At 42.4% G+C, this 26462-nt stretch overlaps 1 protein-coding gene across 1 annotated transcript in view; it reads right to left on the bottom strand.

Annotated features, from left to right (window-relative positions):
* LOC145408508 (zwei Ig domain protein zig-8-like) overlaps positions 1 to 26462 on the bottom strand; it is a 96367-nt gene that overhangs the window by 15457 nt on the left and 54448 nt on the right. The window lies entirely within an intron of this gene.

Here is a 26462-nt window from a genome sequence, read left to right as displayed (position 1 = left end):
TGTTATATATTATTGTGGTGCTGCTGCTTCTGCTGCTGTTGTTGTTGCTGATGTTTCATCTCAGCATTTTCACCTAAGATAATTTTATGCGCTGCCTTTATTTCTAGATCTTATTTCAGTCACCCCATATTTTTAGGTGAATTAGATGATGATGATGATGATGATGATGATGATGATGATGATGACGGTTTTACATACTTGTTCTCTTCTTGTGAATTGTCTTCGAAAGAAAGTTTCCTTGCCGTGGCCATGAAGCATGTGCATCCCTGTAATTAGTGGAGCTATATTAGTCAAGAGCAACCATACAGGTTGTTATTATGGCAAAGGCAAAAGGTGTTCACCTTCCATTAATTTCCTGAATCGGAACTGTGAAATACATGCTCAAAATAGCTTCTAAACCACTATGACCAGGTCCTCGAAGTTATAGCTTCCAGTATCCAGCATCAGTGGAGAGTCTGGCATGGCCAAGGCCACACACTCTTCAGACCAAAGGATGCTTAGAATATCTCGATATCTTGATCTACCCGTTGTTGGAATCTAAACCTTGATGTTTACAACGCCCAAATTCTTGTTACTTGGCTGATCTTCTTGAAGTGTGATATGTTAAATGAGATACTGTAGACCTTAATGAAGCCAGACGACCTGGTGACTCATTTTCAATCCTACCTCACCTCAAATGGGAGATGACAACGATGATGATTTTTTTTTTTTTTTCATTACTTCTGAATTCTAATGCCATCATCCTTTTCGAGTAAAGTGCTGACTTGTTTTGATTCTTTGGTATATGTAGTCTTTTCGAAATGACAGAGCCACAGTGAATTTCTTCACTACTAGAGTGCCTCTTAAACGGAATGAAATCATCTGGTAACAACAAGAATATAATGCGTGTTTACTGTTTTCCATTGACTTGACGCCTTTCACCTTGTTTATTTCGTTGTTTTCACATGGCGACTTTTGCTTGTTTGCATCTGTTACTTGCATCTGCAGATTCTGACGCCTTCACTTGATGACACAGATACAAATGGTCGGCTTCACTGCTCGTCTGTACAACCTCCTTCAACTCCCTTCCAGTCCCCTAAAAGGAAGGTCGCGACTGCGGGAAAATAGCAACTGCAGCCTTCAATTCATTCAGTTCATGTGCAGATAAGCCTGGGTCACCATTAAAACGGCATATAAAAAGGAAACATACATCGATTTAGCTGTAATCCTGCAGCAAGATAACTTCATAGATCACACAGGTCACTGATATGAAAACCTTATTATATTTTTTCCACGGAATGTTACTTTTGTCACTCCAAGATGTGGTGAGGAAGAAGTGGTGCTAGACCATGATGGTGTGGGCATGTTGTGAGAAAACGGTATGAGAAAGTTTCGTAAGAAGCTGGAATAAAAATAAAGGTTTGAGGGATATGTATAAAAGACAACTATAAGACGGAGGGGAAAAGGAGTGGTGCTGTGATGGTGAGAGTGGTGATGTGGTGTGGTGGTATAAGGGCGTACTTGTGTAAAAGTGTGGTGATGCGAGGATGTGGCGGTGTGAGGGAGTGGTGGCCTGAGTCATGGTGTGAGGGTGTGGTGGTGTAAGGATGAGGTGGTGCAAGGGTTTGGTGATTTGAGGATGTGGTGATGCAAGGGTGTGGTGGTGTGATGGTGTGATGGTGCTAGAGCATGTTGATGTGAGGATGTGTGGTGTGAGGGTGTGGTGGTGTTAGGATGTGGTGGTGTGGTGGCGTGGGTGGTGTGATGGTGTGGTGATGTGATGGTGCTAGAGCATGTTGATGTGAGGATGTGTGGTGTGAGGGTGTGGTGGTGTAAGGATGTGGTGGTGTGATGGTGTGGGGTGCTAGAGCATGTTGGTGTGAGGATGGGTGGTGTGAGGATGTGTTGTGTGAGGGTGTGGTGGTGTAAGGATGTGGTGGTGTAATGGTGTGGTGATGTGATGGTGCGGTGGTGTGATGGTGTGGTGGTGTGATGGTGTGGTGGTGTGAGGGTGTGGTGGGTTGAGGATGTAGTGGTGTAAGGGTTTGGTGTTGCGAGAGTGTGGCAGTGTGATGGTGTGGTAGTGCTAGTGTGTGATGGTGTGAGAGTACGGTGGTGTGAAGGTGTAGTGGTGCTAGTGTGTGGTTGTGTGAGATTGTGTTGGTGATGGTGTGATGGTGCTAGGTTGTGGTGGTATGATGGTGTGGTGGTGTGAGGGTATGGTGGTGTAGTATTGCGTGGCCTCTTTAGCAACGCGGATCCCGAAGGCGACTTGCTGACTGGCAGGGAAGTGGCTGAAGGAAGTAAGAGGAAGTAGGAGGTATGTGGAAGACAGGTAGTAGGTATAAGTGGGAGGAGATAGAAGATATGAGGCGAGGATAGAGGGTAGGTGGTTCGAGATAAAGGAGGACGATAGGGGGTTGGGAGGAGGTCGATAGAATAGGAAATAAGCAGGGGAATGTAGCTGGGAGATAGATATTTTGGAAAGAGATAGGAGGAAGAGACCGCAGGTTTATACAAATAACGTAATAAAAAGTTTAGAAGTAGGGTTTCGAGCATTACAGTTGGTGGTGTGCGATGAGAGGTAGAAGGTACAATAAACATGAAAGATAAGGAACGAAAGTACCGTAGGTATATACAACGGTAAGAGATAAGGTAAGAGATAAGGATTTGGATTAGGAGGTTGGCAGTAGGTCGTAAGTAATGACAGACGGAAGGTACATAGGTAAGTAGGATGTTGGAGGGAAAGAGGTAGAAGGTTGAAGACAAGAGGCAGAATGTATTTAAAAACTTAGGAGGAATATTGGGAAGGAAACAGAACGGGAGATAAGAAAGGCGTAGGAGGTGCGAATAGGTAACAACGAACCAAAAGTTAATACATAGTGTTAGGAAGGAAAGTGGAAGTTGTAAGAAGGTAGATACTGTAGGTTGCAAAAAATGAGGAGACAAAAGTAACAAGAGGAAAAGAATACACAGGAAGGAGGAATGAAAGAAGCAAGAAAGCATGAGGAAGGGAGAAACAGGAAGACAGAAGATAAGCGCCAGGAAAAAATGAGGGATAGGAGGTAAGAGGCAAGAGGTCATGTCATTTCAGGTCACGTAAGTTCATGTCAAGTCACCTGCGCCACATCCCGCAGTCGCTGTCACACCATCGGCTTTAACACTGATGTATCCCGGCCACTTCTACCCGGCAAACGCATGTCTTCCCCGCTCAGTCAGTAAGTTCTATCACTCTCCATCCATCCATTTATCTATCTATCTATCTGTCTACCTATCTATCTGTCTGTCTCTTTGTCTATCACAGCCACCTCTACTCGTCAGACGCGTGACTCCCTCGTTTTGTCCACGGGCTGTATCATGCTCTGTCAGTCTGACTGCCTAGCTTTTTTTGTCAACCTTTCTCTTTATATATTTACCTCTCTGTTAAATTTAGACCTACCGTGGAACGGCGGTTACTTACTCACCTCTCTATACAAGTGACCTGAGTCTGTGATTCGATTCTACACCATGTCGGGCATTTAAAGTGGGTGCTGATGGTATGTGCTTTCATATGTTTGATTTTGTTAGCACTCTTCCGGTTCGGGCATGATATAAACCGACTATGACACACATGCATCATTCTTCCTACAGACTTTCTCCCCCAATTCCACCCTGGACGATTCCGGTGAAGTTCCTCCATCACTTCCCCTCTCTGACCTCCTCATGACAGACATTAAAATTTCTTCACTCGATGTATTATCGGCCATCACTGGCCTCGATAGGAACAAGGCATATCGGCCTGATGGGGTCCCTCCTGTTGTTCACACGAACTGTGCTTCTGTGCTTACACCGTGCCTAGGTGGACTCTATCACATCTGTCTGCCAACTTGTACCTTTCCTTCATGGTGGAAGGTTGCTCACATGCAGTCTGTCCCAAAGAAGGGTGACCATTCCCAACCCTCTAACTATCACCCAATTGCTTTAACATCATGTATTTCAAAAAATTTTGAATCAGTTCTTAACAAAAAAATGTTAAAGCAGCTTTCCTTTCACAAACTTCTTTCTGATTGTCAGTATGGGTTCCGCCAGGGACGCTCGACTGGTGATCTTCTTCCCTACCTTTCAGACTCCTGGTCATCCTCCTTTCGGGACTATGGCGAAAGCTTTCCTGTTGCACTGGACATCTCAAAGGCTTTTGATCGAGTCTGACAAAAATCTTTAATTTCCAAACTGCCCTCTTACAGTTTTTATCCTTTTATCCGTGCCTTCATCTCCAGCTTCCTTTCTGGTCGTTCTATAGCCGCTGTTGTAGACGGCCACCATTCTTCTCCCAAAGCTATCAACAGCGGTGTTCATCACGGTTCTGTCCTATCACCAACTCTCTTCTTTCTATTCATCAATGACCTTCCCGTACATCTAACCCTGTCCATTCATACACTGACTCCACCCTTCACTGTTCCATTTTCTTCCCACAGCGATCATCTCATCAATTACTTCAGCAAACAAGGGATGATGCTATGGCACACACAATGTCTGAATTAGCTTCTGTCTTTGATTGTGGTAAAAGTAATTTTTTTTTTCAATGCTTCAACAACTCAGTTCTTACATCTTTCAACTAGTCAAAATCTTCCGCAGTTGTATCCTCTAATTTTTTATAATATCCAACTTAATCCTGCATCATCTTCAAACATACTCAGGGTTTCACTCTCTCGGGATTTATCTTGGCAAGATCATATGCCTCACTTATAACATCTGATTCCAACAGATAAGGTGTGCTAAGCCGACTCAGTGCCTCTTTTACCCTAGCACAGTCGTTGACTTTATACACGGGTTTTATTCGGCCCTGTGTAGAGCACATTTCTAATGTGTGGGGAGGTTCCTCAGATACAGCACTTCTCAACAAGGTGGAAACAAAGGCTTTTTGTCTCATTAACTGTTCTCCTCTTACTGCCTCCGTTCAACCTCTATCTCATCACCTCACTGTTGCATCTTTATATCTTTTCTATTGCTTCTTCAATGGTCACTCTTCCTCTGAACTGTCTACTTGCATCTCTTCACCACTGCAGCGGGCACGTAGCACCCGTCTGGCAACGAACTCTCATCCCTTTTCTGTCCAACTCTCTAGTGTAAGAGTTAACCATTAATCCCACTCCTTCAAGTATGCAACAGGTCAACTCTGGAACTGTCTTCCCCTATCTGTATTTCCTACTGTCTATGGCCTCCAGTCTTCCAAACGCAGTGTATCCAGACATCTCGAAATGAACAGATCTTGAGTTTCTGCTCTCCGTTACCTTTTTTTTTTTTTTTTTTAAGGAATAATCTTACAGACTTCTGGCCTTTTGTTCCTTCTTCCATGCATAAAAAAGACACCCCTTCCCCATTCGTACCTCACCAGCATGAGCAAGGGTCATTACACACACTGCCAAACCAAATAAACTAGCAATCATCACATTACTACACCTGACCTAACCGAACACTGCCACACAACACACTGAGTCATAAATTACAGCAAGTAACATGGCCACATCATTCATTGCCATACCTCACACTGCTACGCCACACCCTACCACATCTCACATGACATATCATACAGTGCCACAGTTTACACTACAATCACACACTGCCACACCTCGCATTGAAACATAATACCACGCCTAACACTGCCACACCTTACATATAACTTACAATGCTACGTCATACAAAAACACCGGCCCTAACAATACTTCTACTGTCAATCCACACACACACACACACACACACACACACACACACACACACACACACACACACACACACACACACACACACACACACACACACATACACACACACACACACATACACACTGTCACATCTCTTTGTTACATCTCACACTGGCCCACCTCCAGTCTCGAGTACACTTTTCGAAAAATGCGTCATGAAAAGTCCAGTGTGTATTGTACTTCCACCAATAAAGCCTTCTTCTTCAGATGTTGTTTCCCATTTGTCCCTCTCCTTCATCCACTCTCAGGCACTATCTGCTCATTTTTCCAGTATGGGCGTCCCGAAATCAGTAAACAAATAACTAGGAGGAACTTCAAAACCTTCGAGCTCTAGGTCCAAACGGAATTCCTCCAATAGTGAAAAAGTGTTCCCCAGAACTTGCTCCTTTTCTAGCTAGGTTATTCAGACTATGCATACGTACTTTTTAATTCCCTAACTCATGGAAAGATGATAACATCAACTCAATTCCGAAGAAAGGAAGTTCCTCTGATCCTTCTGATTACACACCAATAGCTACCAGTATCGCATCCTATCATGGTAAAGTATTTGAGGTTGTCGTTAAGAGCACACTGTTAAACATCTTGAATCCACCAGCTTACAGAACTTAGTGAGGGAGGGTATGGAATTCGCCACGAAAGATCCACTGCTGATGTACTGAGTCTCGTTACTTAAGCGGTTCATCAGTCAACTTACCAACAAGGAGAAATCAATGCAATTTCCCTTGACAGAGTGTGGCATCGTTCCCTGCTATCAAAACTCAATTGCCATGGCCCATCATCTTTTGTCCCACTAATTTCCTCACATCTCCACCACGGAAAGATAAGAGTAAAGGAACATGATGCATATTCCAATTTCCACACAATTAACGTTAGTGTGCCGCAAGGTTCAGTCTTGGTTCCAACCCTGTTCCTCATTCATATTAATGATCTCTTGTCTGTCACCAATAATATCATTTACTCATGTGCAGATGAGTCAACGTTTCATAGTTTCTTTACACTTTAATACCCATTCACAAAGTTTGATATCTCTAACTCCCAGCTCAGCACAGCAGTATCCGCAAAATCGAGATTTTTCTAAGATAACAAATTGGAGACAATATAAGATTGTCTCATTTAATGCAGCAAAAACAAAATACTCGTACATCCAATTTACTAATTGATATTGCCTTATTCCTATATTAACTTGAATGCAACCAGTATTCCTGTCTCTGAAAGTATTGAAATTCTCGGTGTTTCGTTTAACAATACCCTCAGTTGGACCTCTTACGTTAGATCACTTGTTAAAACCGCTTTAAAGAAACATGGATTATTGTACAGAATCTGTAACTTCTTCATTGGCGAGTCGTTAGCTATAATATACAAGTCATGTGCGCTCTCAGTTCGAATACGGCTCATCCTTGTGCAGTGAATGAAGAAGAGTTGCATTAAAAGAAGACTGGAAAAAATGTAAACAAAGCTATTAGCTTAAATAATAAAGCAATTACAAACGAACTACTTCCCCTACAAGTAAGTCAGAATGTTGTCTCGCTGGCATTATTTTACAGATACTTTTATGGCAATTGTTTGGACGAAGGTGCACCCACTATGTCACCTCCCTCCGCCTTCCCCCGTGCTACTGGGGCATCTGGTAGCATTTATGACTGGACTGTCACACTGTCACATTGCAAAACTTCTGCCTTTTGAAATTATTTTATTCCCCGAAGTGCTTCTCTTTGGAACTGTCTTCCCCAGATTTGTTCCCCCCCCCCCCCAAACTGCAGCTCACAGCAGTTCATGTTCAACTATTTCAGATTTTTTTATAAATGGAGGACACTTGTAGTCTGTGGTATGGTTTTTTATTTGTTTTACTTCCTGTGTTCCATTTCCGTAAAGGAAAAAAAAAAAAGTTTAATATGAGAAGAGAATGCAAAAGAAAGAAAAAATTTTTGGCAATTATGTCTAGCATGCTGGAGATCCTATGCGAAATGAACGAGACTGGTAGTGATTGCGGTCTCTAGTTTATTAACTCTCTCGCTTCTGAGACATTTATTACAGTATTTTCGTACGGTTAAGCATCGTGGCACAGTTATAACTGGGCAGCTTCATCGCTCGGTTACATAAGCGTCCTTCAATTTCCTTCTGTCCCCCTGAATGAGGATAGTGGACCAGAGGAGAAGGAATCCATTGGCTTCATGTTTCAGATGAACCTGGAGTTACATCAGTTACTGATACTATTACTCCGGTTTAACAGAACCTCCGGTAGCGGAGGAATTACTGTAATAATGACAACATCTAATCCTTTCATTTCGTCAAGTCTATCGCAAGCTAAATTGTCTGAAAATGTTAATGCCACCATCATTGGTGGCTGAGCTTGTTTTTTCACCCCGATTTGTTTGCCTGTCTGTCCGCTGGATTATAAAGTGCCTTTGGATATTTCATACCACCTCTTCCTTAAAGATTTATTCTGCACGTTGGACCTCAACTGGCAAATGCATCTCGTATCTTACTGATGCAACAATGTCGTTGCGAAACGATGTAAATAACATGTAGGAGAATGTTAACGTGTTATAATGGGAGGCTCATAATGAAATTTGTAGGGAAATTTCAGATGATCCAAGAGAGAAGTAATGTAATTTTGAAGGAAGCACATCAAAACACCAGGCCGGAGTATTTCTTCCAACAGAGAGGTTCAATATAATTTGAAGAATATACTGTAGAGATTGGGTTCTATGCAGTTTCATATTAGATCAACCTGAAACACCTTGAATGCATTGCTCAGCCTGGTGATCGTATGCTCTCTATTGACTTCTGACTGGCTGCTGACTGCTGACTATCAGCTACCTACTGGCCATTGACTGCCTGTTGACTACTACTGACTGCTTAGTGACTATTGACTGACGGCCTACTGACTCTCTACTGATTACTAACTGAAAACTAGCTGCTGACTGCCTAGTGTCTATTGATTGCCAACTAATTTTTGACTGCCTAATGACTACTGACACTCTTCTGGCTGCTGACAGTCTACTGACTGTTTACTGACTGTTGACTACCTACTGTCTGTCTAGTGACTAATGGCTGCCGACTGACTGTCTCCTGACTATTGGCTGCCTACTGACTCCCCACTGACTATTACTGCCTACTGACTACCTACTGACTGTTACTGCCCACTGACTCCCTACTAATTAATACTGTCTACTGACTGTTGACTTCCTACTGACTGACAACTGACTCCCAACTGACGACTGACTGCCTACTGACTATTAACTTCCTACTGACTGAAAAATGACCCCTAACTGACTACTGACTGCCTACTGGCTATTGCCTGCCTATTGACTGAGAACTGACTTCCTGCTGACTGTTGATTGTCTACTGACTATTACTGCCTACTGACTACTGACTCCCTACTGACCATTAATTGTCTCCTGACTACTGACTGGCTGCTGACTGACAACTGACTCCCTTCTGACTACTGACTGCCTACTGGCTATTAACTGCCTACTGATTCTTGATGACGTACCTGGCTGCTTACTGCTTACTGACTACTTATACTGAATCTTGACTGCCTTCTGACTCTTGACTGCCTACTGACTCTTGACTTGCGACAGACTACTTGCTGCTTATTGACTGCCTACCGGCTACTGTCTGCCTAATGACTATTGACTACCTATTGGCTACTGCCTGCTTTGCGACTCTTGACTGCCGGCAGACTGCTTACTGCTTAATGACTGCCTACTGACTATTGACTTTCTACTGACTTTTGACTACCTACAATTTGCTTATTGCTTATGACTGCATACTGACTAATACCTGCCTACTGATTACTGACTGCCTACTGACTGTCTCTCCAGGTGCATTATAGGATGCATTTCAGTGACCTGTTTGAAAGGACGCAAGATCAATCCCAGGCTGGGGCAGGGAAGTGACGTGATTTGAGGTTCATTAAACCCGTCTTTAGTGATCTTCCACAAGACCCAGCGACATGTCATAAAAATAACCCCCATGACACAACAGCTACAGTCCGGAAACGGGCAGAGCTGCCATGTAGTCAATATGGACGGAGGATATTTGTGTCAAAGTAGTGCTAGGTCTTAGGATGGGCAGTGCAGTTATATGTTTATGGTCCACACACACACACACACACATATATACATGCCATCAGCTGCCGTACAGCACAAGAGAGCATACAGCAGCACTTCATCAGCGGTCAATACTCCGCTTACAGGTCTGTGGACTGAAGATAAAGAAGAGACACCGAACCTTGAATATTACTTATTAGTTTAGCAAGATGTCAGTAAAGTAAGACGTAGTACGACATGCTGTAAAGAAACATGTCATCGCAGCAAACTTGTCATCGCAGCTCTACGTACAGTTAATTTAGGTTAATTGATAATGCAGTAACGTCACGACAGTCCTCTCTCTCTCTCTCTCTCTCTCTCTCTCTCTCTCTCTCTCTCTCTCGTAATACATAAACATCCTCCCATTACAAAAATCACCCTTACGTCATCTAAGTATATGACATTTACAATTTTCAAGTTTTCTCCGGCAAAACGTTATCAAAGGGTCATCTATAATCTCGCCACAAACACGCATAAATGGGTTGGGAGAAGCGGCATTTCAAGACCTAGGAAAAGTAAAATGACCTCTCTTGTATTACTTGCTGAGGGACCTAGAGAAGAGAATGATTTTTCTAAGTGTTAGCCTTTTTTTGGCGGAAGGAGACAGACGCCTTCACGTGGTGGCACTGATAAAATCGAGTGACTCTACTGCCTGTTTAACAAAAGTCCACCAACTCCCTCTCTGTCCCATGAGAGGAGGGTGGTTAACTACAGGAGAAGGGCAGCTCAAGCTGGGTTCACGTTTCAGATGACCCTACAACACAACACCACCACCAGCACCAAACACAACAACAAGGTATTTCAGCACGGCACGGTACCTTTGTTCATCAAGGATGGCTGGGCTTACTGTACTGAAGGGAAGCCTTTTTTTATTTAAGGTAGAAGTTTGTAAAATTTTTCAGGTTATTTTCATAGTAAAACCGACATTTTACATTTTAAAAATTCTGCAAGGTTATTAAGTTAAATACTTTCTTCGTTGCACCTAATTTGGCACTTAGTTTAAATTTTCATAATGGCTATATTATGGCTGTGGTCCCGAATACTAATGATTTGCTCTCAGATTTAGTGATTAGATTATGGTTCCATATTGCAAAAGCAATTTTTTTTTTCTTTAGTTCATTTTTGGATGCTAAAAAGTCAAGTTTCTTTAATCTCATCCTAAGGTAACCTTATCTAACCTACCCTAACTTGACCTTTGAACACAACATGAATTAACTAAACACTGTCTTAACCTAATGCAACCTAACACTAACAGCCTAACCTAACCTACTACAGCTTAACCCGGAATCACTTATCCTACCCTATCATTGACTGTCAAACCTAATCTATCCCATACCTAACGGCCCAACCAAACCTCACTGCCTATTCCTATCAGCCTTACCTTATCGAGATTAACCTGGCCTTTACTATCCCAAACCCTCCGAGAAAAGACGAATTAGTGTTGAAGCTGAATAGACTTCGGAAGTCTGCTGAAGGGGACCGTAGTTAGTAAAGAAAGTTGGTAATATATATTATGCATCGCAACCTTACCAGATTCCCTTCTCCCTACCCCCAACCGCATCCCCTTCCCCTAACTCCACCCAATTCAAACACCACACATCCCAATTCCACTCCCCCCCACCCCTCCAGCTCCACCCCACACCTTTCTCCTTACCCAACCCAGCCACAATCGCTTCACGACAACTCCACCTCTTCCACCCCAACACCATCTCGTCTTTCCATTGCTCCCCACCCCTCCTCACCTGTGTTGTGTGTACGAGGACAAACTGAGGAAAGCCATATCAATAATGCATTTCTTGCTTCCGTCATAGATTATTAGCTTATTGAACACTTCTGCTAGTGAACCAAGTGATCCCCCCCCCCCTATTTTATTTATTGATGCTTCTGCAATAGAGGATTTATCAACTTAATGAAGGTCTATGCTAGCGAGGCAAGTAGAAACTAGTTCAAGCGATGAACAATAAAATTCACATCATAGCCTTTAGCCGTTTATAAGTTTGGGTACTTGTGTGTGTGTGTGTGTGTGTGTGTGTGTGTGTGTGTGTGTGTGTGTGTGTGTGTGAGCGCTGGTAAGTGGTGTCGACACGCAGACCGGGCTCTACAAAACAACTCAGACATAAAATGAAAGCGTCGATTTAGACAGAATTGGCATGGGAATGAGAGTGGCGTGAAGAGAATGTAGTCGTGCAAAGAGTGAAGGTCATGCAATGTGCGTGTGGTGTATTTTCCGTTTGATATTAGGTGCGTGTGGTGTACAGACAACGTTTGGTATTACACTCTTGGGGTGTAGAGTACATGTGATGTGGCATAGAGTGCGCGTGTTGTAGAGTGAATGTGGTGCATAGTGCTTGTGGTGTTAGTTCACGTGGTAGAGAATACGTCGTTATTAGAGTGTAAGTGAATTGGTGTACGAGTAGACAGTGTGTGGTGTAGCATCATGGGGTATACAATGAGTGTGGTGCAATGTGCGCGTGGTGGACAGAGCGTGTGGTTTGAAGCGAGTCTTGTGCAAAGTTCGATGGTGTTATCTGCGTCTGGCGTAGAGTGTGTGTGGTGTCAAGCGCGTTTGGTGAAGTGTAGTGTGATACAACACGTGAGGTGTGCCATTTATAATGTGTACGACATGAATGACAGTATGTGGTGGTACCGAGAGAGAGAGAGAGAGAGAGAGAGAGAGAGAGAGAGAGAGAGAGGGGGGGGGTGCAACCCGAACATTTTACTCTATATTTTATTCTTGCTATCTCGATTATTTGTGTAAGATTAAGGGAGGTTCTTCGTTGTCAAAGGGTTTATGAAGGCTGCTGTGTCTGTCCTCCCCAGCTCGGGAAGTCTCTTCTGAGGTGAATAAAATCTCGGGATTAGCAACAACAAACGAAACAATGGCGTCATCGTAGTAAATGAGTTAAGCCTGTTCCTTCGTTGTGAAAGGGGTAATGAGGGTTGTATCTATCCTCTGTATGTGAAAAAGTCTCTGACGGGTTGAATAAAGTCGTTTACAAACAGCAACAATAAACCAAACTATGTCGTCATTGTACTCAGTGAGTTAAGTCTGATCTCATCTTTACACAACTTCAGTAATCGAGTAGATCTTTCTGGCATGCATTCACACCATATAGTGCTGCATTCAGGTAACTCTGCACAGTGTTAGCCCCTTCACTGCTGGGTAGTTGGTGTAGCAGTGGTAACACATCCAGCTCCCACATTGTACGCATCGAGTTCGATTCTTGGGCAGGTCAGGCTGATAGAGAAACTTTGTTTCTCCCTTGTCCCTATTGACCTTGCAGTACAAGTTTAAATCGTCTGGAGATGAGAAGAAAAGCATCACACAGGAATCACTTAGTTAACCAGAATAAGCTCAATGTAGTCGTCTGACAGTAACAAAAATATATTTCCAAAAGTCTCTCCTAAGCCGAGTTTAATTGTCCGAAAATGGAAAAAAAAAAAAAAAAAGGCGTCACCGTACTAAAAGGACTAAGTTAAATATATCGCCTAGCTATACTCTTTTTACTCTACCTTGGTCTAAAAGTGTTACTTCTCCATCTTCAATGTAGAGTTGTAACAACAGATTAACACTGTAATGACACTAGTTAAGAAATAGTGCTGTGTCACCGCACTGTTGGGATAAGTTGAATATACATCGCTTGGCAGTAGTACTGAAAACAGACCTTACCCTTTTATCATAACTTGGTCTAAAATGCTACCGCTCCATCTTGAACGTCAAGCTGTAACAAAAGATTAACGCTATGATGCTGGTCACAAAGAAATGTTGCGGGAAGGGTGCTGAGCAACAGCACTGTCTTTTTTCTGACACAGAGCTATGTGAAATAAGCTGGAAAATGATGTAATATCGGCTTAGGTAAGGTGAAAGTATGTCGTCGTAAAGAGTGGTTTGACCACTTAAATCCTATGACGTACTTGTCTACTTTATTGTTGCTACTCTCAGGAAGGTTTAGTGTGTTTTGGGGAGATCTGTTGTGGTACAGGGGTTAATGGAGGCTATAACTAACCCCTTCAGTTCAACGTATCTCGTAAATTGAATAAAATCGTCTGCTGTAGTGAGACAGTGAGCCGGTTAAAGAAATCTCTCTAACCCCTTCATTTCGATAAGGTCCTCCAAAGATGAATGAAAGAACCTGAAGATAGTTAAACAACAAGTTACGTCAAGGGAGTGAAGGGGGTAACTGCGCTGTTGCTAAGCTATCTATCTATATCTATCTATAGCCCGACGCCCTAATCCCGCAAAGGGTGGCCGCAGACAAAACGCCTCCAAGTCACTCTGTCACCCACCATTTGACTCCCCTCCCCCCACTCACCCCCCCCTCCCTCATATACCTCTCAACTCCATCCCTCCACCTCATCCTCGGTCTACCCCTCCCTCTCCCTCCCTCCACCTCACCTACATACACCCTCTTAGTCAGTCTTTCATTCTCCATTCTCTCCACATGTCCAAACCACCTCAGTGTATTTCTCCTAATCTTTTCAACCACATCCACATCTACCCCACAACGTTCCTTCACTTCTTCATTCGTCAACCTGTCCCTCCACGTCACTCCACATGCTCCTCTCAAGTAACTCATTTCCACTGCTCTCACTCTTGACTTGTTCCCCTCTTGCAATGTCCACGCCTCGCTTCCATACGTCAGGGTAGGGATCACAATACCATCATGCAGTGACTTCTTAACTTCCATACTCACCTCCCTATTTCTCATCACTGCTTTCAGTGTACCAACAACCTTTCTTCCCTGCTGTACCCTTTCACGTACTTCATCCCCCAAAGTTCCATCCTTACTCATCACACTACCCAAGTACTTGAATGCACTCACATTCTCCATATCCTCACCATCCAACCTCACTGCACACTCTGTGACTTCATTCCTCTCAAACACCATAACTTTACTTTTGTTTACATTAACTTTCAGTTTCCTAACCTGTCCTAATTCTCATCTTTTCTGACACCTGTTATGTCGCTTTTCCATTCACACTCCTCTGAGCTAATCTGGGTTGGTTTGCTCTAAATTTACCTAACTTCGTCCATTACAGCTGCAGTAATTGCACTTTGTGATTGTTTATTCCAATTACAATAGTAATCACTTACCCTTCCCGGCATTCTCTTACGTACTCTTGTTAAGCTATGCCCGTGTGACTCACTCTTAGCTGAATAAAACCGTCTGCATTTAGGTAGACATAGAATAAGAGAATTGTTCTAATCATGGGAGGGCTAATGGTACCAGTAGTAACATTATCAGGTTCCTGTGACTGGCTCATAGCTGAATAAAATAGTTTGTAGTTAGGTCGATATAGAATAGTGGAGTTTTTCTGGCCATGGGAAGGCCAATGGTGCCAGTAGTAACACTATCGGGCTTCTGTGGCTCACTCTTCGCTACTCAAAATCATCTCCAGTCAGCTGGAACAGAATTCGAAAGTTGTCCTCATCATGAGAGGACTAATAGTTCCAGTAGCAATACTCTCGCTCTTATACGACTCAGTTAGTTGAATAAAATCACCTGGCTCTAAACTGAAGAATATACGAGACAAGACGCACGCAACAGGGGGTTAACAGCTTAGCTGCTGGCCAAGAGTAGTCATACTGGATGATCAATTTGACTATTAACCAAGGAGTCTCATTCATACCTCATAACTACGGCTCATCGGATTTCATATAACCACTACTTAGTAGTCAAGTTGTTGGAGTGGCCCAGTTCCGTCAGGGGAAAACAAACCAACTACACCACCTCCTCCTCCCCACAGGATGTTTTGGGGAGAGGATGGCAAGTGGTACCTTGGTCCCCCATATTTTGACTAGGTTCTTGTGACACAACGTTACCAGTCTCGCTTAGGGGATTTGAAATTCTCTCTCTCTCTCTCTCTCAGCTGCCGGGAGAGAGGCAGAGAACGTAAAATAGTGAAATCTCTTATCTGTGGGAGCGTGTCACTGGAAGGAATGGTGGTGGTAGTGGAAGAAGAGGAAGGAGTTGGGGATTGAAGAAGCAAGGAAAATGAGAAATAGTAAGAAAAATAAGAAACAGGGCAGGAAAACAGATATTCACATTGTCAGGCTCCTATGACTCACTCTGCTGAACAAAATCGTCTGACGTTGGATGGAATAAATCATTGGAAAAGAGGCGACCATGGGAAGATTCATGGTGACACGATTAACACTGGGATTCTTGTGACTCACTCTCAGTTGAACTAAATCGTCCCAGTACTAGAACTTGACTCACCCGAAACTGTTCCACTTAAAATTCAGACAAGACACGTAAAATCCATTCTAGACAATTTACCTACCAACAAAGCTCCAGGACCAGACGGAATTCCTCCAATTGTTCTGAAAAAGTGTTCCCCAGAACTTGCCTTAGTTCTAGCTAAATTATTCATACTACGCATACGTACTTCTTCATCCCCTAATTCATGGAAAGAAGCCAATGTCCACCCAATTCCAAAGAAAGGAAGTTCCTCTGACGCCTCTGATTACAGACCAATATCTGTCACATCTTTTCTTGGTAAAGTATTTGAAATTTTAATTAATAAGCACATAGTTTAACATCTTGAATCCAACAGCTGAATTAGCTTTAGACAATATGGTTTTTGCCACGAAAGATCCACCATTGACATACTCAGTCTCCTGACTCATACCATTCATCAATCAATCGACCTGCATGGAGAAACTCATGCAGTAGCCCTTGATATTTCTAAAGTTTTCTACAGAGTATGACACTGTTCCCTGCTGTCCAAACTCCCTTGCTATGGACTAACGTCTTCTGTTCCTCTGCCTTCCTCATATCTCAGCGACAAAAAAATAAGAGTAAAAGTAGATTATGTATATTCCAGTTTCTGCTCAATTTACACTGGAGTGCCACAGGGATCAGTTCTGGTGCCAACCCTGTTCCTGATTCATATTAATGGTCTCTTATCTGTCAATCCCATCCATTCATATGCAGATGACTCAACACTTCATAGTTCATTCACACTCAGACACCCATGTACAAAGTCTGATAATTATCTCTAGTACAGCCATCTCCATAAATCAAGACTTATCAACGATCAATGAATGGGGACAAAACAACCTTGTTTCATTTAATGCTAGGAGAACCAAATATATACAGTCACTAATAGACAGATATTGCTAGATGCGTGTATTACCTTCAGTGCTACTAATATTCCCATCTCCAAAAGTATTGAAATTCTTGGTGTCTCGCTTAACAATGCCCTCAGCTGGATCTCTCATGTCAGATCGCTTGCTAAAACCGTCTCAAAGAAACTTGGATTATTGTACAGAGTCCGTAACTTCTTCACTGATGAGCAGTTAGCTATAATTTATAAGAGTCATGTGCACTCTCAGCTTGAATATTGCTCACCCTTGTGGAGTGGGTGTGACAAGGTTGCATTAAAACAACTAGACAAAATTCAGAACAAAGCTGCTGGAATTATTAATACCCTGCCATTACAAATAAACTACCTCCCCTACAAGTAAGAAGGAATGTTGCCTCCCTTGCATTATTTTACAGGTATTTTTATGGCAAATGCTCAGACGAAGATGCATCCATTGTGCCACTTCTCCATTCCTTCCCTCGTGCTACACGGGCATCTGGTAGCGCTCATGACTGGAACGTCACTCAGCCACATTGCAGAACTTCTGCCTATAAGAATTCTTTCATTCCCAGAACTGCATCTCTCTGGAACTTGCTTCCCCTGAGTTGTTTCTCTCCAAACTTCAACCTACAGCAGTTCAAGTCCAACTGTTACAGACGTTTTATGAACGGAGGACGCAAGTAATGTGCTGTATGGACTATTTTTTTTTTACTCATTTGTTTTTCCTTCCTCTGTTCTGTTATTTTAAAAAATGCTCTGAAAGAATAAAAATGAAGAAAATAATGAAGCTACAAAACGGGTCGTAAAAGAAATGAAAGATGAGGAAATGCAAGAAACGTTGTAAATATGGTCATTTCACCGACAAGAAGTGGTTATCCTCGTCCCTGTGGATTCCAATGGACGCATTTACGTGTTCTCTCATCGACTGCAACTCATTTGTACGCCTGGTTGTTTACCTGGCTAAAACACTCTAAGCAAGTGTGTTTCATATGGACTTACCCCAAGGGATGATTGGGGTTTTCTGCTCAAATAATACCGGTCACTGAAGAGTGACTGGTCACTTTCGCCTAAAATATCTAGATCTCATAGTCTAGCCTCGGGTCCCTACGTTTCTGATGTGGCAATGAAGGGTTTGATGATGATGGGTGGACCTGACAGTTTCGTTCAGCTCAGGAAAATTACAACAGCCTGAGTGTTAAGTATTGCCATTAGCATCTGTAATCAAATGACGTATTTTCTGGCTTCCAGACAATTTTATTCAGGTTAAGGAAAGGTTAATGTAGGATCTATGTCTTTCCAGATCCTAAAAAAACTCTCTAGGGATCTCAGGAAAGAAATTTACGGCGTCATCGCAGTGCAGCTGTTCGCCCTTTCATTCCCACAGAGTACTTACATAAAAATTTCAATGAGGACAAAACCCGAGGACTTTATTCATATCATTCTCTGTTTACTTTTATTCATTTTTAAGCGATGGATGATTTAGGAAATCAAATGGCACTGTAGTTGGTTTACTTTAACTTGGCTCACCTTACTCCACGTACGTCAGCGGCAAAACAAGATAATGCAAAGGCTCTTTATCCTTTCGGTAGTACTTCTTGGTGACTAGCACCATATTCCAGTGTTGGTTTCTTGTTACAGCTCAGCATTCGCGATGGAGAATCTGTAAGTCGAGTTAAAATGAAAAGAGTTTAACTACCTCATTCATGTTTTTCAACGTTATGAACACATTTAGGTACTGTATTCAGATAAACATTAGACAATTCTGTTAGGAAGAGAGGGATGGCATTTACCGACTTTGATTAAAGATTACTGCAGTGAAATGTATAATATGCAGACACCCAGATAAATGTTGCAGATGCACAGATGACTAATTTGCACATGTAAAAAAAAAAAAAATGTGTGGCAAGCACCGTCACTACACACAGGAATAGTGAATGCCTCTTATACAAATGTACTGTTTGTCTACCATATTTGCCGACGACCATGAATGAGTGTTGATTGCTGTTATTGTCTCGTGCTGTGAAAAACTGAGACTTTCTTTTGAGTAAATACCATTTCGACTTAAATACTTTGGTTCAGTCGTGATCTATCTATCTATCTATCTATCTATCTATCAATATCTATCTGTCTGTTTATCTATCTCTCTGTATATCCCATTTGCACCCAGTGTCCTCAATATAGGACGGAGCTGCGCATTTGCAGCATTTCTTAAAAAAAAAAGGGAACCCCTCGTTAGGAACCTATGAGCTTCGCGACTATGAGTTGACAGGCGGAGGGCGATACGCTTGGTACCCTTCCAACAAAGTCCCTCGCACAGGAACCCTAGGAGGTGATGGGTTAAAAACAGGCAGATTTATCAGTTTCTTTAACCCATCTGTTTCTAGTGCCCTCAACACAGGACGGAGCACGGCATTTTCAACATTTCATAAAGAAGGGAAACCCGCGGTAGGGACGTAAGAGCTTCGCGACTATGAGCCGACAGACGGAGGGCGGTAAGACTGGTGTCCTTCCAACAAGATCCCTCTCACACGAACCCTGCAGGCTAATGGGAGATATATATATATATATATATATATATATATATATATATATATATATATATAGATATAGATATATAGATATAGATATTTGGAGGGTGAAGTGCTTGAAAGGGTACAACGAGGAAGAAAGGTTGCTGGTTCCTAGAGGGCAGTGCTAAGAAACAGGGAAGTGAGAGTGGAAGTGAAAAAGTCACTGCATGACAGTATTGTGATACCAACTCTAACGTACGGAAGTGAAGCTTGGACGTTGTTGGAAGGACACAAGTCAAGAGTGAGAGCAGTGGAAATGAGTTATTTGAGCGGAGCCTGTGGAGTCACATGGAGACAGACTGACAAATGAGGATGTGAAGGAGCGGTGTGGTGTGGATGTGGAAGTGATAGGAAGCGTTAGGAGAAACACACTGAGGTGGTTTGGCCATGTGGAGAGGATGGAGAGTGAGAGACTGACGAGGAGAGTGTATGTGAGTGAGGTGGAGGGGGCGAGAGGGAGGGGGAGGCCAAGAATGAGATGGAGGGATGGAGTGGAGAGGTATATGAGAGAGGGAGGTGTGAGTTGGGAGCAGGGCAGTAAAATGGAGGGGGACAGGGGGACTTGGAGGCGATTTGTTTGTGGCCACCCCGTATGGGATTAAGGCGTCTGGCAATATATATATATATATATATATATATATATATATATATATATATATATATATATATATGTGTGTGTGTGTGTGTGTGTAGGTAGGGGCGCTCACCATCCACTCACTCGATGTAGTGCTGCTCTCGGGTGTCTGTCCTTTCCTCTCCATCCTTCTTTCCCTCCATTCTCTTCTGTCTTTCTTTCCTTCATTCTTTCCTTGTCCTTCTGCCTACGGGTGACTTTACACTCCCTCTTCTGTCTTTCTTTCCTTCATTCTTTCCTCTTCCTTCAGCCTGTGGGTGACTCTACACTGAGTGACAAGCCAAATGGTTTCTTGTACATCAGGAAAGCATTTACTGCGCTGGGTGGTAACCATAAAACCAGATTTTGACACCTGGTGATTTAGTGGGTAATTATTGCACTTCAATCGGATTGAGCCGGTGAAGGTTTATATCCAAGGGGTGGTTGGGGTTGATTACTCATGTAATGCCACTCAGGGATGAGTGAGGCTGGTCACTCTCATCTTAAATGTAGGGATCAACTGCCTAGCCCAGGGCTCCTACACTTCTCGTTGGGCAATGTAGGATTGGATGATGGATATATATATATATATATATATATATATATATATATATATATATATATATATATATATATATTGTTACATAGCCTATGATTTCATCATCCTTTGTGTAATTCTAACGTACAGTGTGCTGCCTGTTTGATCACGAGCGTGTTCTGCCTCAGTCCCCCCCTTCTACCGTTATAGTAGAGTAAGTCGTCCTTTCTGTTGTTCAGTGCGGGATTGTCAACTCTTTGTCCCCATGGCTTCATTTGCGCGTCCTTCTTACAAGTTGTATCAAGCTCGGCCGGCCCCTATATAATGAGCTCAGTCTCTGCATCATGGCCACTTAGATCTACTCCTCATTTTGTTCACATCTCTGTCCTCCCCTGTACAGTTATTGTTGTGAGTGCTCCGGAAGTTTCCAACCATCTAGCAGCAGTGTAATTTGAGTATAACTGTTCTTGCATTTTTTCCTTGTACTGTATAGCATAGGGTGTTGATTTGTAGGCCTAGTGAGGTTTTTTTGTAATTTATGTAGGATTCATCTTGTCAGCCAGTTTTAATATTATTTTGTATCTGTAATAATTTATCTTGCATTAACTGAGCATTACCCAGTGTATTTTCATTTTATCAGGGCTGACTTAGGTAAATTTACTCTTGCTAATTTCATGTTAATAGAGGCTGTTGCAGTTAACCATATATTTAACCTGTTTTTTGCCATTACATTATCCTTTTGAGTCCTGAATGTTTTGTTGTTAGTTTGAGCATTAAACTTTAACTTGTAATTTTACCTAACTCTTTTGTTTTGAACCTGGAACTTTACGGGACAGTAGTGACTCAGTATTCTCACTTAAAGTGTACATTATCTTTCTCTATTCCGTAACATAAATTTGGCGACCTCATATCAGGATATTATCATAAGGATATTGCTTGATATTTTGTGACTGTTACTTATTCATGATGTCTACTATTACTACACTTGATGAAGCCAAAGATTTTTTATCAAATGCGCAAACAGTGTGTGATGTAGAAAACAGAACAAAGAATGAACTTAAGCTTGTTGCTCAACAATTGGGAATTGCTGTTCGCTCTCATCATTCTAAAGATCAAATTGTTGACATGATTAATGAAAGCTTGTTTAATGTAACTCCTCCAAATGAGCAAACGCAGATTGAATTAGCTAAGTTACAGCTAGCCCTGCAGGAGGCTCGTTTGAAGGAAGCTGAATTTCAAGCACGTGCTAAGGAGGCTGAGTCTCAGGCTAAGGAGGCTTGTGTTAAGGAGGCTGAGTTTCACGCACAAGTTGAACTTGCTAGGATTCAGGCAGACCATGAGTATCGCATGAAACAAGGTGGAACTGGATCATCTAGCTCTGATGATTTTGATGTGGCTAAAAATGTTAAACTTGTCCCTCCTTTTAATGAATCTGATTTAACAAAGTATTTTCAGTTGTTTGAGAGGGTAGCTACAGGTTTTAATTGGCCCAAAAAGTATTGGCCAGTACTCCTTCAAACTGTTCTAACCGGTAAAGCTCAAGTAACTTATGCATCTTTGCCTCAGGATCAATCTGATAATTATGATGTAGTTAAGAGCTTGATTCTTAAGGCCTATGAGCTTGTTCCTGAAGCTTATAGAGCAAAATTTAGGACAACTTACAAGAAAGATAAGCAATCCCATGTTGAGTATGCAAAAATCAAAGAAGATCTGTTAGAGCAGTGGTCAAATTCTAAGAATGTGGATTCTGATTTTGGTAAATTTAAGCAGTTGATTTTCCTGGAGGACTTCAAGAGGTGTATTTATAAAGATGTAAGCCTATATCTCGATGAGAAAAGAATAGATAATTTGTCTGATGCTGCAGTTTTAGCTGATGAATATGTTCTCACTCACAAGAGATATTCTAAAGAAAAAGGGAAAGCTGAGAGTAAATACGTTGCCTCTACTCAAAGTACAGGTAACAGGAAAGAGAATAAAGATGATGTTTCTCAGGAAGTAAATACCAGCTTCACCTCTAGATTTCAGAAAAGTAAATGTACTTATTGTAGTAAGCTTGGTCATACTACGGAGAAATGTTTCAGGAGACAGCGTGATGTGAACAAAAAGGAGTCTTTAAATATTCAGTCAATTGGTCTAGTGTCCACCCTTGAGAGTTCCCAGAATTCTTTAACAGAGTTAACTGAACCTGCTTTGAGGGGTAACTTAAATTCTCATGATGGAGCTCCTCTTTTGAGCAGTAACGTGGGTGACACTCTCAAGAGTTCATGTGCTAATTTCCTGTCTGATGGTTTTGTCAGTCCTCTGGACAGTAATGACAGGAAATCAGTTCAAATATATCGTGATACAGGTGCTTGCCAATCCCTTATGCTGACCAGTGTTCTAGGCTCTAATGTTAATTCCTCTGATGAAACTGTAATCTTACAAAATGTAGGGAATAATTACTTCTCTGTCCCTCTGTGCGGAGTGAATTTAGAGTCTGGTTTTGTTATGGTTCCCTTATGGTTGGGTTGGTTGAGACACTCCCAATGTCAGGTGTAACTTTCTTACTTGGAAATGATATTGGTGGAAGTCAAGTGTGTTCAGCTCCTCAGTTGTCTAGTGAGCCAGTGGCTGCGGCCCGGGATTGTGGTGTCCCTGATGTGTTCCCTGCATGTGCTGTCACTAGGGCTAAGTCTAAAGTTACTGGTGAGTTAGAGGATAATGATGATGATGATGTTATCCTAGCTGACACTTTTCTTGCTAATTTGGACCACTCACCAGATGAGGCAGTACCCCGTAGTGTTGATAATTTGTTTCGTCAAGAGTTGGTTGAGTTGCAGGTTGCTGACCCTGAGTTGAAAGGTCTAGCTAACTCTGCTTACAGTGAAGAAGAGTCAGCCGGTGCTTCTACTTGTTATTATGTAAAGTCAGGAGTACTTATGAGAAAGTGGAGACCCCCAACAGCATCAGCCGACTGTGAATGGGAGGTTGTACATCAAGTTGTCATCCCTCGTGTTTGTAGGCAGGATATCATTAGAGTGGCGCATGATTCCAGTTTGGCAGGACACCTTGGAGTGAGGAAGACTGTGGCACGCATTTTGAAACACTTCTACTGGCCAGGTATCTTCAGGGATGTTTCCTGGTATTGTAAGTCTTGTCACACCTGTCAAGTTGTGGGGAAGTGTAATCAGACCGAAAAGGTTGCACCTCTAGTTCCCATTCCTCCTTTTCAGGCGCCATTCACCCGTGTGTTGGTGGATATTGTGGGCCCTCTTCCTAAGACTTCTTCAGGATTTTCTTATGTGTTGACCCTGATTGATATGGCTACTCGTTATCCTGAAGCCATTCCACTTAGAAATATCTCAGCAAAGAACGTGATTAAGGAAATGCTGGGGTTCTTCACAAAGTTTGGTCTGCCCAAGGAGGTACAGTCAGACTGGGGAAGTAATTTCATGTCAAATGTTTTCAAGCAGTCTCTGAAAGAGTTGGGCATCACCCAGATCATGTCTTCAGCTTACCATCCCTAGACCCAAGGAGCGTTGGAGAGATATCATCAAACACTCAAATCGATGCTCAAGAAATACTGTTTGGAACATCAGAAAGACTGGGATAAAGGTCTTCCATTCGTTGTATTTGCTGCAAGAGAATCTCCAAATGAATCACTGGGCTTCTCACCTTTTGAACTACTGTTTGGCCATGAAGTAAGAGGACCCCTTAAGCTACTCAAGGAATGCTGGCTGTCGGAGGAAGATGACATCAACCTGCTGGAGTATGTCATGAAGTTCAAAGAACGGCTGTCCACTGCTTTACAGTTGGCGAGAGAGAATTTAGGAGCTGCTCAGGAGAAGATGAAGACTTGGTATGATAAAAAGTCCAGGTTACGCCACTTTCAGCCAGGAGATCAGGTTTTGATTCTGCTACCGGTTCATGGGCAACCTCTTCAAGCCAAGTTTAGTGGTCCTTATTTCGTGGAGAAGAAACTCAGTGATGTCAACTATGTCATCGCCACACCAGATCGTAGAAAGAACAAGCAACTATGTCACATCAACATGCTAAAGTTATATCACAGGCGGGACGAAAATAATCCAGTCTGCAGTGTACCTGTTCCACCCGAGTCTGCAAGTGAAGCTCTCCCATGCAGTATGAGCCTGAGTGATAGTTTGGGGAAGAATCCTGATATCATGAATGATCTCCAGACTAAGCTTTCTCATCTAGCTCCCGAGGAAAGGCAGGAGTTTTCGGCATTACTGCAGGAGTACCCGCAAGTGTTCTGTGCCACTCCAGGAAGAACCACTGTGTTGATGCATGATGTCGATGTTGGAGACGCAAAGCCAATTAAATTGCCTCCTTACCGTGTGAACCCAGTGAAAGTTCCTCTCATCCAGAAGGAGCTTGGCTACCTGTTGGACCACAAGATGATTGAGCCCTGTCAGAGCGAGTGGAGTTCTCCTGTCACTCTAGTCCCTAAGCCAGGTGGGTCACAGCAGCTTTGCATCGACTACAGACGTGTTAATCAGATAACCAAAACAGACACCCTCTCCCTCGCGTGGAAGATTCCATAGACAAGATCGGAAAGGCTAGGTACATAAGTAAGTTTGATTTGTTAAAGGGATACTGGCAAATACCTATGACTGAACGTGCTAGGGAGATCTCATGTTATGTAACACTAGGAAAGACTTTTGCATGTTCCGTAATGCCATATGGTATGAAGAATGCACCAGCCACATTTCAGAAGCTCATGAATGTTGTAACAGAGGGTTTGGCAGGGTGTGTTGTTTTTATTGATGATGTATTAATCTTCAGTGACAACTGGAAAGATCACCTATGCCATGTCAGTAAATTTCTTGAGCGTTTAGTTCAGGCTAATCTTGTAGCTAATTTGTCAAAGTGTGAGTTTGGTCAAGCAAAAGTTCAGTACCTTGGGTATGTAATTGGTGATGGACATGTTGCACCACCAGCAGCTAAGGTTCAGGTTATAAGTGATCTTCCCAGACCTAAAAGTAGGAAAGAGCTACAAAGATTTTTGGGAATGGTAGGTTATTACAGGAGATTTGTTCTTAACTTTTCTATTCTTGTATCACCACTTACAGACCTACTGAAAAAGGGAGTTAAATTTGTCTGGACCGATAACTGTGAATCCTCTTTCAACAAACTTAAAGCTATTCTATTAAGTCAGCCAGTGCTCGCTACTCCAAATTTTGCTAAGCCTTTTAAGATGGCTGTTGATGCAAGTGATACAGGAGCTGGGGCTGTTTTGCTGCAAGAGGATGATCAGGGTATTGAACACCCTGTATCTTATTACAGTAAGAAGTTCACTTCACCTCAAAAGAACTACTCAACTATTGAGAAAGAGCTTTTGCCCTTGATTTTGGGTTTACAGCATTTTTCATTTTATTTGTGTTCTGGTTTTGACCCCCATAGTCATTTATACCGATCATAACCCATTGAAATTCCTTAGTAAGTTTAAAGATAAAAATCAGAGATTGACAAGATGGAGTCTAGTTCTTCAGGAGTATTCATTAGACATACAACATGTCAAGGGGAAAGAAAATGTTATTGCAGATTGCTTATCTAGATTTTAGACAGATTGTTTTAGAGTAATAAGAAATTTCCTTTGTAAATTTCTTTTTCTTTGTGGGGAGGTGTTACATAGCCCATGATTTCATCATCCTTTGTGTAATTCTAACGTACAGTGTGCTGCCTGTTTGATCACGAGCGTGTTCTGCCTCAGTCCCCCTCTTCTACCGGTATAGTAGAGTACAGTAAGTCCTCCTTTTTGTTGTTCAGTGCGGGATTGTCAACTCTTTGTCCCCATGGCTTCATTTGCGCATCCTTCTTACAAGTTGTATCAAGCTCTGC

The sequence above is a fragment of the Coenobita brevimanus genome, chromosome 77 (assembly GCF_032717465.1).
Source record: "Coenobita brevimanus isolate Jiangsu-jjx chromosome 77, ASM3271746v2, whole genome shotgun sequence".
NCBI classification, from domain to species: domain Eukaryota; kingdom Metazoa; phylum Arthropoda; class Malacostraca; order Decapoda; family Coenobitidae; genus Coenobita; species Coenobita brevimanus.
This window is presented reverse-complemented; position numbering and strand designations above follow the sequence as displayed.